This window comes from Tachypleus tridentatus, chromosome 6 (assembly GCF_004210375.1).
Source record: "Tachypleus tridentatus isolate NWPU-2018 chromosome 6, ASM421037v1, whole genome shotgun sequence".
NCBI classification, from domain to species: domain Eukaryota; kingdom Metazoa; phylum Arthropoda; class Merostomata; order Xiphosura; family Limulidae; genus Tachypleus; species Tachypleus tridentatus.
The window spans coordinates 35816735-35830715 of NC_134830.1; positions in this window are offsets into that span (position 1 = coordinate 35816735).

The window sequence follows — 13981 nt, forward strand, 5'->3', positions numbered from 1 at the left end:
CTATCCGTGCTAACCGTCCCTAATTTAACAGTGTAAGACTAGAGGGAAGGCAGCTAGTCATCACCACCCACCGCCAACTCTTGGGCTGCTCTTTTACCAACGAATAGTGGGATTGACGGTGACATTATAACGCCCCTACGGATATGAAAGGGCGAGTATGTTTGGTGCGACCGGGATTCGAACCCACGACCCTCGGATTACGAGTCGAATGCCTCAACACGTTTGGCCATGCCGGGCCAACTTTCACTGAAAGCTAACCAAGACCAGTCTCCCAAATCCTGATTTTTTACCCTCGGTAAACCGGTATTTATTCACAAGTGAATACTTTCACACAGATATTTTGCTGATATTCAATGATTAAATATGTAAACCTTAGTTATTAGTGAAGTTTTATTTATACTGAATGTTCACTAATGCTTTGAGACTTAGAAAATTGTCTAATTTCTGCTATCGAATCACAGTTACTATATTTGATACTTTCTAATTACTGCATATAAAAACACACATAACCAAAACATATATATAAGTAATGTTTTGTATCCCTGTATCGCTTATGAATAAAACTAATGCCGGCCTAATAGGCTGGTATTGTTGTCTTAAGTACGTGTATAATACTTCAAAAGTTCACGAGGACTGCCTTGAAATCCACTTTTTTATATCGTTTTACACTTTAGTTTATGCATTACTTGGCTTGATGTAAACATTTTGATGATCTTAACGAATTTTATAAACGTTAGGGCTAGAAGTTAGTAATTACAAATCGTATATAATTATTCACTTTGAACGTGGAGTTAATAAGCTAATAGATCAACTCAAGGAGTTTATCTTTCGAAAATATAACGGTTACCACTACGATAGTCCAGTCTTGTTGTGATGTTTTGTGTTGTTGTTGTTTGAGAAAGGATTATGAAAAATTATCTAATCTAATGTCAATGATGAAATATCAAAACTTGGCATACCAGGAATTTATATCATAATAAGTACAAAATATACAACAATTCTTTCAGAATCCAGAACTGCCATCACACCTTTTGTAAACACAAAAACGAAGTGCTGTGTGAGATCACATGCCTACGATGGCTGTTGGTGTTTTCACGTAAAGCTAACAAAAAGATTATGTGCGAAAAGCTAACCCTAAGTTTGAAGTGATAAACTAGACAGACAGCACCTGATCAGTACTAACTATCCACCACGAACTCTTGGGTTACTCTTGTGTGACTGAAAGTGGGATTCTACCGTCACATTTTTAGCGACCTTACACTGCGGAGCACTAACGCTTAACGCTTGAATTAAAAGTTAGGGCTCGCCATTCCCCGTTCATACCTGGTGATATTTAGGATGTTCAATAAATGTTGTTATACATTTGGGATATTCTACAGTAGTGACTAAATGTTTTTTATTCGTTTATACAACCTAAGAATGTATAAAATTCAGTTATAAGATTGTTTACAGAATAGGCGTTAATGATAATAATCGAACGCCTGAATGTACTTTTTTTTTTTAACAAACGTAGTCGAATAATATTCACAAACGGTATATATCACTCCATACCAGGGCCCGGCATGGCCAAGTGTGTTAAAGCGTTCGACTCGCAATCCGAAGGTCGCGAGTCGAATTCCGGTAGCACCAAACATGCTCGCCCTTTCAGTCGTGGGAGCGTTATAATGTGACGGTCAATCCCATTATTCGTTGATAAAAGAGTAGCCCAAGAGTTGGCGGTGGGTGGTGATGACTACCTGTCTTTCCTCTAGTCTTACACTGCTAAATTAGGGACGGCTAGCACAGATAGCCCTCGAGTAGATTTGCGCGAAATTCAAAACAAACAAACACTCAACACTACGTGCCAAATCTGGGAATATCGAGTTGAGTAATAACGGCTATAAAATCTAATAAATATACAATACAATACACTCTCCATGAAAGCTCATAAATAATTTCAAAATAACTATTATGGATGTTCATCATTTGCTCGTTCACACTTTAAATGTGCACTTTTAAAAGCAAACTTGTTTAAAAAAATAGAAATTTGATTTGATGAAAAATCATTGGGCAACATTGGTCTTCACTCTTTGATGAGTGGATGAAATCAGTCCACGATATATATTTTCTCGGCATGTGTTTTTACCTTATCTTAGTAGGTCTTTGACATTTTTATAGATGATGGGTGGGTGAATGACTTTTAAAAAGAAACCGTCTGGGGGCATGAATTATCATAAGCGGTACAAATAGGGCACCGTAACTCAGTGTAACTTAAAACTTGTCCCAATATTATCAGTCTGAGAAACGATAATCTGCGTGGTACAGAATGAATATCAGTTGATCAGCACTGAAGTTTACGTAAGACCACGTGAGGCTTATAGCACAGGAATGTGCATTAAACAAATTACATTAAAAGGAGATCAGACACAGTTTTTCCCACCTGTGGGGAAACTAGAGGCACGACATGGCCAGGTGGTTAAGGCACGCGACTCGTTATCTGAGGGTCGCGGGTCCCAATCCCTGCCACACTAAACATGCTCGCTCTTTAGCCGTGGGGCGTTATAATGTTACGGTCAATCCCACTATTCGTTAGTAAAAGAGAAAGGGTAAGCCAACAGTTGGCGGAGAGTGGTGATGATTAGCTGCCCTCCCTCTAGTTTTACACTGCTAACTTAGATAGCCCTCATGTAGCTTTCCGCGAAATTCAAAAACAAGCATAACTGGGTCAAAAATATTTAAGACTAACAAGTATGACAAGAAAGTTATTATTGCTCATGACGTTAATTATAACAAATATGGACAATTCGAGTGGATAATTTTTTTGTAGCTTAGTTACGATAGAAAAGGCTAAAGTTTAAGGTCAACAATGTCTCTACTGATGGTAGATTGGCCTAACAACTATAGCTAGATATGTTCGTCAGTTCCCAACAACTGCGTATATAATACGTAATTAAATAATAGTATAGTTTAAAAGTGGAATGTAACCAACATTTTGTCCTTACTCCATTCGCTGAAGCTCCTTGAAAACTTTGGAATATTCCCAATACTTTGACGTGAGGTGCTATTTATTATGTTGTCATATATATTCACTCTTTGATTCAATGGTACTGAAGTAAACACAACTGATGCAGGAAGAGTCGTTAAAACCACTTGAGTTAATTTTAATAATAAAGTCGTAAAGTAGCTTCAGAAGGAAAAGTTTACACATTTTATTTTATTATACGAAGAGAATAAAAGTCGACTTATTCACTACCATATTGCTGGGTGTAAGGTCGTTTAAATTTGTTCAGCTTCACTAGTACACTTTAATATTACAAATCTAGATTGCACTGAAATATATCTGAATTAATATCATCCCCACCAAGATGTATCTACACCACAGCTCATTTAATCTTATCATGTATGTACTTAGTTGTCTCAAATGTGTTGTTTGTAGTTCTGATCAGTATTCGAAATGTTACTACTTAAGGAGGAAAATGTTATGAATAAATAATAAAAGAAGTGTACGTTGTACTGGCACTCTTGTTTATATGTATAAACATCCCGTCAATTTAATTACTTCAATGATCGATCACTGACTAGATCAAAATTAAGGTTTGACAATAACTTTGCATGAAACAAACATCGAGTGCAAACTAAAAATCAGCTCTTCTGATGGTTGATGAAGTCAATATTTGACACAGGAAGGATAAGTATAATAGAAGCTATTACATATGCACCATGATCTTAACATGAACATGATTCTGTTAACAAAACTAAAATATATTTCAACAACGGAAACAACATTGTTCTTCAATTCAAGCACTTGATTCAGATGTCATATGGAATAGGACGAAACCTGGAACAGTCAACAATCATCTTGATATTGATAATGATCCATTTTTATAGCGTTGTTAGCGAAAGAGGAATATAAGAAAAAAAAATCAGATTATGTATGTTTGCTAGCATTTTCAATTGTTTATCAAATTACAAAAATGCATATCGTATCACCAGATGGTGTTATTTTTCACTGCTTTGAAAGCCGCATAAATGAAACTAAGTGTTTCTACGTTCCTTTTGAGATATTATTGATAGATCATACAGTGACTGTATGATGTAAGAACGGGTTTTCCTACTTATTGGAGCGTATTCTACTGAAGAATTAACTAATGTAGGCTTCATCCAAGACTCAAAGACCAAATCAATAGTGAAGGAGGTCTAAATATACCTGATCTTTTCAGAACACATGATATACAAAATTACTAAATATAACAATACATTTAAAATAGTTTTGATATTATTTCTTTGTATAAACTTTAAAGCTGCAAATATGTTGTTATAAGAACCAAAACACAACATTAATAATTTAGCAATAAATCTGGTAGAAAATAAAAGTACATTTTTTCGACACACAGTGTTTTAAGCTGATACGCTGAACAAAGCTACGACATTTCAACTGGGTTACACTGTCGTGTTCAAACACCTTTCTACAAGCGAAAATTATCAAGATTAAAGAACGCCTTACAAAATATTTCCGGCCGTTTGTTTTTCTTGAAGCTCTTTCCGTCTGATTTCACACGGAATGACTTGATTGGTAAACTATCTGTTGTGCTCTTTTCTTTTCCCATAGAATTGAGACAGATACGAGAATCATGAACGGATGTTAGTCCATCAGCACAGTTGGACGTTATTCTTTCATGTGACTTTAATTAGTATTAATAACAAATGAATATGAAAATAGATCGAACCTAAAACAAAAACAAATATTTTCTAATGTCTGATTAATTCAAGTAAATTTGAAATCGCGAAACAATGAATTAGTTTGTATATATTTATGTATATATTGTACTGACGTCTGATATGGACATTAAAAGCATTTATTTGAGTTAAAACACAAAACATGTAACACCGTTTCGGCCTCCTGAGGTCATCAGCAGGTTAAAAATGAAATTTGCAAAAGTGGCCATTACTGGTCACGTTATGTGGGAAATGACAGTAATAATAGGTTACTTTTTCAAATATCAATTTTAGCCTGATGTTGACCTAAAGAGGTCGAAACGTTGTTACTTGTTTTGTGTTTTAAATAAAATATTTTAATACCCATATCAGCTATCTCTGTTTGTTTTTGAATTTCGCGCAAAGCTACACGAAGGCTATCTGCATTAGCCGTCCCTAATTTAGCAGCGTAAAACTAGAGGGAAGGAAGCTAACCATCACCACCCACCACCAACTCTTGGGCTACTCTTTTACCAACGAATAGTGGGATTGACCGTCTAATTATAACGCCCCCACGGCTGAAGGGGCGAGCATGTTTGGCGCGACGCGGATGCGAAACCGCGACTCTCTAATAACGAGTCGAACGCCTTAACCACCTAGCCATCCAGGGCCCAGCCATCTCTCCTATATATATTTACTTGAAGTGGATTCTTTATTATAAATATTTCGAAAACCAAACAAAATGGTAGAGTGTCTCATAGATTTCGAAGTCAAATATTTTTTTCATTTAGACATACCAAAATTGTTAACTTTTAAAGTTAATGTAGGAAAAAACAGAAAGAATTCTCATGGTGTCTCAAAAGCTAGTTCCCCACTTTTATTGAGTATTATATTCGCTTCACAGCATCAGAGCTCGTTAGTCTTTGTCAGTCTGTGTGCTACATTTATATATTGTTTTCGCCACTTGTTTGAAAAATCTGAAATAGGTTAATTTAAAAAAAAAATGTAATAGTGGTATATTTCTACGGGGCAACTAGAATTTGAACCACCCTGTATAATGATCAAACTTTATTAACATAACCTACTTTTCTCAGCTATGTTAACCTTCATTTACAGTCTTTTCTTTGTATTCTCAGACTTTTCAGTGCTGAAAAAAACCATAGCATTTTAGGACTTGAGGCTCCAATTTCCTCTTTGTTACGTGACCACTGGGTTGGTTGTTCTGTTTTTTAAAGTTTGAATTTATGTTTGAGAGAATTATTTGTAAACATTGTATTATTTTATTAAATGATGAAACCTAAAACTAGATTGTTGAGGAAAAAAAAACTTTCAGAGAAGAAGCTTAAACATTACCACTTTATCAGATAATTTATTATTTTGAAATTTTATTGGTTCAAAACTCTGATAAAGAAACAAAAAATGAGCATTACTGCAACAAACAGTACAGGGTTTTTCAAAATTATCTTTTTTACTAACACTTAACAATTAAATGACGAAGATATTTCAAGCATGTAACTGTGTGTGAGTGTGTTTTCTTATAGCAATGCCATGTCAGACTAGCTGCTTTGTCCACCGAGAAAACGGATCCCTTGACTTTAGCAATGTAAATCTGTAGACTACCGTTGTCTCAGGGGGATACAAACATGAAGCTTTCAATATGTTGTAGCCAATTTAAAAAAATTATTACCATGTTGTTATTTTTTTTTCCACTCCAGTGAGAATATTGTTACCAAAAAAAAAATGGCAACCATGCAAGAAAAGATTCATGCGTCGTTTGTCTTCCAGTGACCAACTTAGAGTTGTGGTACATAATGATTACAAATGCCACTATATAAAAGACGTATGGGGTATGTTAAGGGTATCGTATATCGCACACTTATAACAAAATTACGGAGCTAAAGACTACGCTAAATACTAGACTACGCCCAGTCACATTTTAAAAACAGACTTGGAAATAAAGCTTCCTTTTATCATTCAACATATTCACAAGGTATGGCATGACCAAGTGATTAGGGCGCTTGACTCGTAATCTGAGAGTCATGAGTTTTGATTTCCGTCACATCAAACATGTTCGCCCTTTCAGCCGTGGGAGCGTTATAATGGACGGTCAAACTCACTATTGATTGGTAGCCCAAGAGTTGGAGATGGGTGGTGATGACTAGTTGCCTTCCTTCTACTCTTGCACTAAATTAGGAACAGCTAATACAAATAATCCTTGTGTAAATTTGCGCGAAATTCTATAAAAACGAAGAAAAACACACTAATGAAATTAGTTTATTGTGAGTTCAAAAACACGTACACAATATTGAAAGTTCTTATGGAAAAGGTAAGGAAAAATATTAAAGTAAGTAAAAAGTATATGAAATTCACCCTTATATTGTGTAAAAATGAGCTGCACCAGAATACACTCACTCTTCAACGAATCATGCTCGACACTAATATTTAGTTTATAAAAGCACAATCAATCATACACTCGCTGTTCGGTTCTTGTAATGACGTCTAGTCGTGATTCCTAGGACTGAAATATCACACGAAAAAAGTGTAGAAATCAAAATTTGGTCAAGATCACTCAGTGCTAAAATGTTCACAGAAACTGCGAAGAGGATACTTGAAACTGTGATTGTTAATAACCAAAACTCTAGAAGTAATCTTTAGAATCATGGGGTATGCTTTTACAAGATAAACGATGGTTGAATACCAATCTTTCTGACAGTTTTCTGTAAAACGTGTGCGAAGTTTACTTCATGAAAAGTACGATACATGATAATACAAATTGATTTGCTGTTCTAAAACACTATTAGAATGAGATAATCAAACGAAAACAGTGGAATGTGAAAGGACATAGACGTGTGAGTTATACCGATAAATACAGGTGTAGCAACAATAAAAAAATAATTTGCTCGACAATGAAAAGGATAAAAGTATCATAATCAATGTGCATTACTGACAGTGAAGCGTGATGAATATCAGTCAAGTTAGTGTTATATCTTAGCCAATGGTGTCGGTATGTACACAAAATTGATGGCACCTTGACTGCTAAAAGTACAGGCAAATCCCGAATCATAACGTCATTAGTTGTTAAATGTAAATAGACCAATGAAACACTCACAATGACGAACTGAGCTACATAAAGTCCAAAAGTCAACACACTTGAGGCCTCATGAGTTTAAGTACAAAAACTGAGAAAGCCAAAAGGCGACTATATAACTTTGCTGATTTATGAAAAGTACTATGGGATATTTAAAACAATATTCTACAGTCACACATTGATAAACTGTATAATGCTATGTGTAAACAAAGGATAAAATACTAATGTATCGTACACTCTATTCGTTTCATCAATAAGTTCCGCATCTAGTTGCTGTTGCAAAACATTTGTGACACTTACATGTGCATCGCTTATGTTTCAATAATAATTTCCGTTAATGAATTCTGCATAAACATGACCTAAACTAGAAATTATTAATTCCCTTAATTTGGCACCAGGCGGAGTTCAGTAAAGATACAATAGGAAAATAAATTAAACGTGTTCTATTTTGTTTGATGTTTGTTTAATTTCGCGCAAAGTTACATGAAGGCTACCTGCACTAGCCCTAATATAGAGTGAAGGAAGGCAGCTGGTCAACATCATCCACCACCAACGCTTACGTTCCTTTACTCGTATAGACAGATTGTTCGTCACATCATAACGCCCATACGGCTAAAAGGGCGACTATGTTCAGTAATGGAATTCAAACCCACATACAGCAATTCGAGCTTCATAACCATCTGGTCATGCCAGATCTTTGTACGTCGTATTTAAAATGTAACATGGTCTGGTGGTTAGGGCATTCGACTTGCAATCTGAGGGTTGCAGGTTCGAATCCTTGTCACACAGAATATGCTCGTCCTTTCAACCGTGATGGCATTGATAATAAGAGTAGACCGAAAGTTGGCGGTGAATGATATTGACTAGCTGCCTTTCCTCTAATCTATCATTGCTAAATTAGAGATGGCTAGCGCAGATAGCCCTCGTGTAGCTTGCACACGAAAATCAAAACAAACCAAACAAGCAAATACAAACTATGATATATCGTTACTTTATTCAACATGTCATCAGGAGTTCTGATAACATTAATTATTTTATACAGCGAACTAAATGAATACCTAAAAAGATTTTTTAATCCTATATAATTATTTAGTAAATAAAGGCAGCGGAACGTAATAATTAAAAATATTAATACGCCAGTAGTACGCAGCGAATAGTAAAAAACAGAAAGAAATAAACATCTACAAAACAATTCTGTTTGATCAAACCATTTTGAAAACTTTATTGTTTGTTTGTTTTTGAATTTCGTGCAAAGCTACTCGAGGGCTATCTGTGCGAGCCGTCTCTAGTTTAGCAGTGTAAGACTAGAGAGAAGGCAGCTAGTCATCACTACCCACCGCCAACTCTTGGGCTACTCTTTTATCAACGAATAGTGGGATTGACCGTCACATTATAACTCCTCCACGGCTGAAAGGGCGAGGATGTTTTGGTACGACCGGGATTCGAACCCGCGACCCTTGGATTACGAGTCGAACACCTTAACACGCTTGGCCATGCTGGGCCCAAAAAAACACTTTATTAAAACACACATTTGAGTATAATATTACTATGTACAACGTGTCTGTGAAAACATAATTAAAACGTGTTATATTTACATATTGTGGTATTTATTACGTATAAGTTAAATAAAAAAGGCATAAAATTTATATTTCAACTAGTAATAAACATTAACTTATTGTATCATTGTTATTTCATGCTGGGCCAGAAGTGTCCCACGGATAGCGTACTTGGACTGTGAATCCAAGTGTTCATGGTTCGCACTCCATACTTTGGGACTGTGAGTACGCTATAATTATGTGGTCAGACAGAGTAAACCAAGAGTTGACGCCGAGTACTGTTAACTTGCTATCTTCCATTCTGTCCATCATTTTAAACATCAGGGACAACGCTTGTGCAACTTTGGGCGGAATTCTTAACCAAACAAACGTTTCATAAAATACTATCATTTTAAACGTATGAAAAATATAAAGCAGTTCAGAAAACATTGGAAATTGCTTTATAACCATGTGTTTATCATTAAACGTCAAAGCCCCGAACGGTCGAGCGAGACATTATTGTTTGATGATGATTTGTAACGATGACGTAGAAAAACAAGGTGTTCGCTAGCGAGTAGCTCGTTTGTAGTTAAGCAGAGATGGGCTATATATGCTCTGCCCAACACAAGTATCGAAACTCGGTTTCTAGCGTTGTAAGTCCGCAGGCATATGCTACCGCACTCCAGTTTTTCATTAATACCTGAATAAATTGTACCTTAAAATTCGTCTAATCAGAAATGGTAGGTATTGCTATGAATTGTGGGTAGGATTCGCTGGGAAAGAAAACAAACGAAGGAGGAGCTATTGCCATGTTCGAAAATCTTTCACGATACGTTAAGTGTAGTGTGTTATGAGTGTAAATAAATGTTTACACGAGTTTGGAATTTTATTACTTTAACTATATGTTCTTCCATTTTGTACATAAGAAATATCCAGAAGAAAGTCAGGTCTTCTCTACTTCAGCTATGCTTACACGTCTAATTTGACAGTTTCACTCACACCGCACGACGAGAAATTTGATAAAACCAAATTCAGGTGGTATTGAAACAATCGGAGCCGGTATAATATAGCTTCTGATATATTCGCGTTAACTATCTTAATTATAGGGGTTAAAATGCTCAGTAAGTACTGAGAAAAGCGAACTGTTTACTTTGCTTTGATATGTTACTTTGCACTACTTGGAGTGGAATACTTTATAAATTATTAATTATATTTGAAATGAATAAAGAGAACGAATGTATTTTCTTTAACATTATCTTGTCAAGTCAGGATTACTTGCAAGTATAATATCAGGTCATGTCAAAACTGCTTAGAGACGATTTATTGTTTGTCTTATCATCATCTTTAGTTCATTTTCCCATACTTTTTGCCATGAACAAAACGACCTCGTCACACAGTTACCAATAACACGGGTATGTCTTATTGCAGAGCTCCGGATTTTGGAGCTGACGAGTCCGTTTGAATCTGTGTGATGCCACAAAATATTTCCCATGCTTCAACTGTAAGTGTGTTATAAGAGTAACAGTCAATTTCTTAACGCGGATTTTGTTGGCGTGTTCCTGCTTATCGACTGCCTTACCTCTGGTATATAGCTCAGAATTAGGGACGGGAGTTAAATAGGCTTAGTGGTTTAGCCATACATACAAAATAGAAAAAGATGAATACGCAGAACGATATGTTCTCTAAACTCTTGAGGTAAGTTGAAGAAATATTTGATTTACTTAAAATAAAACATTTTGAGGTTAGGATCGCACAGCTAAGTGTATAGCAAAATGGATTTAAAAAAAACAACTGATTGCTTAGTCATCCTTCTGATCGATTGTTGTTATTTATTATTAAGCACAAAGCTATAGAAAGAGCTACCTGTGTTCTGCCCACCACGTGTATTGAAACCTGGTTTGTTTGTTTTTAAATTTTACGTGAAGCTACACGTGGGCTATCTGCGCTAGCCATCCCTAAGTTAGCAGTGTAAGACTAGAGGGAAGGCAGCTGGTCATCACCACCCACCGCCAACTCTTGGGCTACTCTTTTACCAACAACTGTAATGTTATAACGCCCCCACGGCTGAAAGGCGCGAGCATGTTTGGTGCAACGGAGATTCGAACCCGCGACCCTCAGATTACGAGTCAAACGCCTTAACCCACCTGGCCATGCCGGGCCTTGAAACCTGGTTTGTAACAGTATAAGTCCGCAGACATACAAATGTGCCACTAGGGGGCCTTTCTCATCGGTGCAATTGGATATAAAGTTATAATTCCATTTTTGTTGTAATAGATGATAATGCGTTTTTTTTCCGATTTTAAACTTCCAATAAAATATATTTTAAAAAATCTGAAGTAAATATTAATCATAGTTTTTTATAATGATTTAAATGCCTGGTGTCAGTTTTTCTACAATAAGGTAACTGGAGCTTCAATAGTTAATCCTACGTATGCCTGCTCCCGTTTATTCAATATTTACCATCGAGTTTGTTACACTTTCACTACGTGCTATGTCCCTATTTATTACAGTAATATCTAACACAATGACTTATATAAATGTATGGCAAGATAACATGTTTTACACTCTTGGTACACAGCTACATTAATTTCCCCGAAAGGAGGCCAAAGGCTGCTTGGAGAGGTCACCTGTTGTTTTAACCACTCTCACCACAATACCGTAGTGCGTTTTCTGTCAGTCAGTCAGTTTATACGAAAATGACGTCACATAAGCTACGCTTAATGCAGCACTCTGTATTGTCGCAACGTCAAGAAAACGTGAGCATACTAGGACCCAGAAGATGAATTATGCTAAAATATAGTGTGACATATGAATTTCAAAACCAAGGAATACAAATATTTTATCTTAGTTTTATTTAATCTTGAAATAGAGATCCTGCGGAAGTATATCCAGTATGGAGCTATTCAGGTCCACTAATATCAAGAAATGTTCTTCCTGGTGGCTCAGTGGTGAGCATGAGAGCTAACAGTCTTAAAATTCGTTGTTGACTCGATTCCTGTAACTGGTAAACCGTATATAACTCCTCCTTCCTACAAACAGTCATTTTAGCGATCAAAACATTATTGTAATAATATAAATAATAATGTTGCTAAAGGGTATGTTTTTGTTGTTTTTATTTCGCGCAAAGCTACACGAGGGCTATCTGCGCTATCTGTCCTTAATTTAGCAGCGTAAGACTAGAGGGAAGGCAGCTAGTCACCACCACCTATTACCAACTCTTGGGTTACTCTTTTACCAACGAATAGTGGGATTGACCGTCACATTATAAAGCCCCTGCGGCTGAAAGGGCGAGCATGTTTGGTGTGACGGGGATTCGAACCTGTGACCCTCGGATTACGAGTCAAGTGCCTCAACCATCTATCTGGAAAAACTTATTCAAAACCAATTTGGCCAATAATTACATCCTAAATTTCAAAAATTATGAAAATATTCAACATCACTAGAAGGCTAGTGACTTTGGTTATTTTGTAAACAGGTTTTATATTAGTGTTTCTTGTTATTTATTTATTTTTAACTTCTACCAAGATTCTGGTGGCAAGGCTGATCCAGAGACCCACACCTTCAAATAGTTCAGTTATCATACAATATATGAGTACAAAGGAAAGTTCGGACAACCCAGTTTTGGTTCGCAACACAAGGGTTAAGAGCCACTGTATTATGTGGTTTGTAATAGCATATCTCGGTTCTCTACAAGGCAATATTTCCATACGATACAACACACAAGTCATAACATTGTGGCTCATTCTATCACGCTTTACACGATTAAATCGTCCCAATTTTACTCGTAAGACGAAATCGCGTTAAGCGATTAACAGAATCAATGGGAATAACTACAAAGAATCCCCATCCTTTCGGATCGTCCATCAAGACTTATAAAATGTGTTTTGAAAACAACTTTTAGCTGCGTATAATGCTAAAACTGGTAAGGTTAATAAAAATAATTATGATATTTTTCATTCATGACAACTAAATTATTTCTTATAAATATTTTTTTCCAAAGTTGACTGCACAGATTTTTATTCTTTTTTTCTCATTATACAATTTCCTTCAGCTAGCGATCGCTTTTTCCAAATTTCTGCGGACTTCCATGCTTCTTTCCATGTTGAAATTGACATTTAAGTAAAAATCCTCGGCAGCTTCAACAAGTTTAAATCCTTCTTCAAGTTCTTTTACAGTAATTTCTTTGGCCATAGTTTCAGCTGTTTTAACCCTGTTTGTCTTCAGCTTCTTCAAATGCACGTTGCTCATCGAGTTGAAGAAAATCATTGAAGAATACAAAGTGGTATTCGCTTTTGGTTACAATCTTCAATCCAAAGATGAAGTAGCCGTTCCATTTAAGTCATTAATGGACTTCTGTTTCGAGTAATTTTCATGCTTATACAAATTGATGCAACTTTACCTTGTTGTTTATATTCGTGTCTCTTACTTAAAATTGTGCGTACCGTTGACTCATTGTAGACCAAATCGTGTCCGATTTTCACATTGCTGGAACCGTCTTCATGTTGTTTAATAACTTCAAGTTTTTCTTCTAAAGTAAATGCTTTGCTTTTCCTTTTGATATAACTTTTCCACGTTTTCTTTTATCCATATTTAACAGGAGGTATAATTTTACAAATTAGAAATAAAATAAAGCAGGCAAGATTATACAGCATGTCAGAAACACATTGATATCACGTTGGAGTCC